The sequence below is a fragment of the Colobus angolensis genome, unplaced genomic scaffold (genome assembly GCF_000951035.1).
Source record: "Colobus angolensis palliatus isolate OR3802 unplaced genomic scaffold, Cang.pa_1.0 Scaffold172, whole genome shotgun sequence".
NCBI lineage: Eukaryota > Metazoa > Chordata > Mammalia > Primates > Cercopithecidae > Colobus > Colobus angolensis.
Window position 1 is genome coordinate 4,965,922 of NW_012114844.1, and position 4,173 is coordinate 4,970,094.

General features: G+C 39.5%; 1 pseudogene; it reads right to left on the reverse strand.

The window, feature by feature from the left end:
• Positions 1–655, reverse strand: part of LOC105509273 — a 7,195-nt pseudogene extending 6,540 nt beyond the window's left edge.
• Positions 656–4,173: the final 3,518 nt, after the last annotated feature.

Sequence of the window (4,173 nt, forward strand, 5' to 3'; positions counted from 1 at the left end):
TTTTTCTTTAAGCTGGGCTGGTTCACTCAGGTCTGTCACTTCCAAGCCCATGTTTTCCTACTTTTTAACCCTATTTGGAAGGAAAACTGCAGCTAAGATTATAATCCATCCTGAGATGAAAAGTTTCACACATATACACCACACATACCCCCACCACAGTATTATGACACGGTGACCCAACCTTAGGCTAATGGTACCACTGACAGCAAATGCATTTTTTTATTCTAATTTTTTTTCTTTATTTCTTCTAACAGCAGCAAATGCATTTAACCATTTATTGAGATTCTCAACAGCTACCATTTGGATTGTAGAGCAAATCGTTTACAAAGTAACTTGTTTCCATTTTTGATATTTTAATGAAAATTATGTTCTTCAGTTTTAAAGCTCCGTCCCTCTCCCAAAGAAAGACTAATAACTAACTAACAAGTAATGATTTTTTAGGAAAAGAACAAAAACAAAAACAGCTTTTAAACATTTCTGGAATATGGGTAAGCTTCCAAAGTCAAGACCTTCTGGGCCCAGTGGAGGTGCTAGGCTGCCTCAGGACACCATCAGCACTTCCCCATCCACAACATCCTCAACAGCGGGGAGCCATGCGCGGACCCCAGGGGTCTTCCTGTTCCACAAGCTCCCCTCTCTTTTTCCTCTCCACCATTGCTGCTGGGCCTCCCCTCCAAATCTGCCTAACAAAGGCAGCAGGGTCTTTAATACTGTTTGGCTTTGTCAGTGGGGAAAGGGTACTCCAGAAAGCTGAGAGAATCCCTGGTACAGTCTAGGGGAGGAAAAAATACGCAGTGTAGCATAGATGGTTTCACTTGTCCACTCAGACACATGCTCATACTTATTAGATGGATGTATCAGATGCTTCAAAAGTCCTGATGTGTAGTAGGAGAACAAAACCTGCTTGTGAAAAAAGAAGTTGCAAAATTATAAAAATGTCTGCAGCAGTTCAGGCTCCTGATGACAAAGCTGGTTCTGCTAAGTAGTTATTTTGACATGCACAGCAGCTTTCCCTAGAAGTCCTGTGCTCCAGGGGTTTCATTTAGACCACAGGAAATTGAAATCGAAGTTTAAAAGGTTCCCTGCTGACAAAATGTGCTATATCCATTGGTGGACTTCTACTCAGTAATGAAAGGAACAAACTACCAAAACCTGTCATATGTCATGGACCAACCTCAAAAACATTAGCTAAGTAAAAAAAACTAGACAGGAGAACACATATTCTATAATTCCATTGATTTGAGATGTCCAGAAAAGGCAAGTTGATGGAGACAGAAGTGGTCTGATTTACCTCAAGAGGTAGGGATTCAAGCTCTCTAGAGTACATGTGATACACACATGAGAAAAAATAAGGAAAGAAATTTAAATATAAATAAATGAAAATAATACTTCTCCCTGATTATAAAGAAAATCACATTCTTTTTGTAATAATTTGGAAGACATTTTGTCTTCCAAAAGTGAAGAAAAGTCTTTAATGTTGCCACTCAAAACATTCTGGTTTGTTGTTTTTTATACTTCCTTATGCATTTGAACATTTTAAAAAGTAGAATCATAATATATAGTCTTATGTCACTATGTTTTGGGCATATTTCTATGGCAGTAAATATATCCTTGGCATCATCCTTTTTAAAAACTTAATGTATATTAAGTTAATCATTGCCACCCCAGAAGTGAATTTTCTTATATATATTTTTTAATGGATGCAAGCAAGCACTTTTGGGCTGAATTCATAGAAGTAGAATTTCTGGAGGAAAATAACATAAAACACTTTAAATATTTTTCATAGAAATTTTCAAATTATCCTGCACAAAAATTGGTTCAGAGTTTATACTCCCAAAGTGGCAGAGCTCCAGTGTCCCCCTTCCATTTATCCACTTTACTGCTATTTAAGGAGAAAATTTCATTGTTTTCATTACACTTCTTTGGTTTCTAGTGCTTTTGAACTTTTTTTTTTTTTTTTTAGGTGGAGTTTTGCTCTATCGCCCAGGCTGGAATGCAACAGTGCAATCTCAGCTCAATGCAACCTCTGTCTCCCGGGTTCAAGCCAGTCTCCTGCCTCAGCTTCCCAAGCAGCTGTGATTACAGGTGCCTGCCACCATACCTGGCTAATTTTTGTATTTTTTAGTAGAGATGGGGTTCCACCATGTTGGTCAGGCCAGTCTCGAACTCCTGACCTCAGGTGTTCCACCCGCCTTGGCCTCCTAAAGTGCTGGGATTACAGGCGTGAGCCATGGCACCCAGCCTTGAATCTTTTTTATATGCTTATTGGTCATTTTTTTTCTTGTGGGAAGTGCCTGTTTCTCCATTGCCTATTTTCTGGCCAACCTCCAAAGTCACATTTCACTTAAATTTTATCCTGCATTGAAAGCATTTTAACATAAACAGAAACAGGACAGACTGTAATTATGTAGATCTTGCTCTGTCACCCAGACTGGAGTGCAGTGGCATGATCATAGCTACCACAGCCTTGTACTGCTGAGCTGAAGCAATTTTCCTACCTCATCCACCCAAGTAGCTAGGACTCCAGGTGTGTGCCATGATGCCTAACTAATTCTTAAAAATTTTTGTAGAGATATGAGTTCACTGTGTTGCCCAGGCTTGTCTTGAACTCGTGACATAAAGTGATCCTCCCACCTTGGTTTGCCAACTTGCTGGGATTACAGGTGTGAACTACTGCTCCTGGCGAGAGCTCGTTTTGTTTGCTAGTGGAGTTCTTGGTATCTTTTCATGTTTAAGGCTTTGGTGCTAGTGCTGAAGTATTACACTCACCAGCTGAGGTTTACAGGACTTTTGTTTTTAATATTGAGCAGATGGAACTGTTTAGTTCTGTATCTTTGCAGGCATACAAAGTGTGCCTACCATGATTCTGCTTTATATCCACTGAAAGCAAGAAATAATACAGTAAAACTTTGCCTGGCTTAGAGGCTTTGAAAGAATGGAGTATTTTGATTTAATTCTATTAACTTGGAAATGTGAAGGTGAAAAGAATTCAGAACTTACATTTCTGGTTGAATGCAATTTGAAAATACAGCCAGTCATTCCCCTTTTCTTCTGTAGTAAGTTTGGACATTCTCATCTACTTGGTGTTTTATTGTAGAACTGCTAGTGTGCCTGAGACTTACATTGTGAAGACACTTTAAAAAACACTTGAGAGGTAAGAGGGTGTAAATGGTATTGTATGAGATCAGGCTGGATGAGAACTGACACTTGTAAATATACTTTGTAGACTGACTCTCTGATTGCCACTTGTTTTCTTATTTAACTCATAAAAATAAAACACATTGGATGGAGGGTGGGAGTAGGAAGGAGACTTATGTGTTTTAATTGCATGTCATGGTTTCGTATCAAGACAGAACATATGGTATCCCAGGCATTGGACCTACAGAAGGAAACACATTTTTCTACCTACTGTGTGCCAGAGGTTCTTGAACATCTGGAGGGATTATTGCAGCACAGATTGCTGAGCCCTACTCCAGAGTTTCTGATTCACCAGGTTCAGGGTGGGGCCTGAGAATTTGCACTTATAAAAAGTTCTCAGGTTCTGCTGGTGCTGCTGGTTCAGAGACTATATTTTTCAGAACCACTCTTGTCTACTAACTATAAATTGTAGAGCTCTAGAAAAAAGCTTAGTTTAGTGTGGGAAAAGAAGCTCACAGGTTATGGAGTAAATCGTGAAAGATTCAACCCTTGATCTCAGCCTAGTGTGGAATTCAGGTAACAAGCAATACACAGTGACATAACACAGTTCTTGGTTTTCATGATTGCAAGTCCCAGCCAAGTATCAAGTGAGAAATTCAGTTTCATTTGCAAGGCTTAGAGAGGTCAGGTGATTCTAGAAAAATAGACCTTGTGTATACTTTAAACCAGAAAGAGCTTTGAGTGCTTATTAAGTTGAAAGCTTTGTGTTTTTATTTACTTTTGACTATTTTATTTTATTTTATTTTTTTGAGATGGAGTCTCACTCTGTTGCCCAGACTGGAGTGCAGTGGCGTGAGTTTGGCTCACTGCAACTTCCACCTCACAGGTTCAAGTTATTCTCCTGCCTCAGACTCCTGAGTAGCTGGGATTATAGGTACCCACCACCACACCTGGCTAGCTTTTGTATTTTTAGTAGAGACGGGGTTTCACCATGTTGGCCAGGCTGGTCTTGAACTCCTGACCTAAGGTGATCCA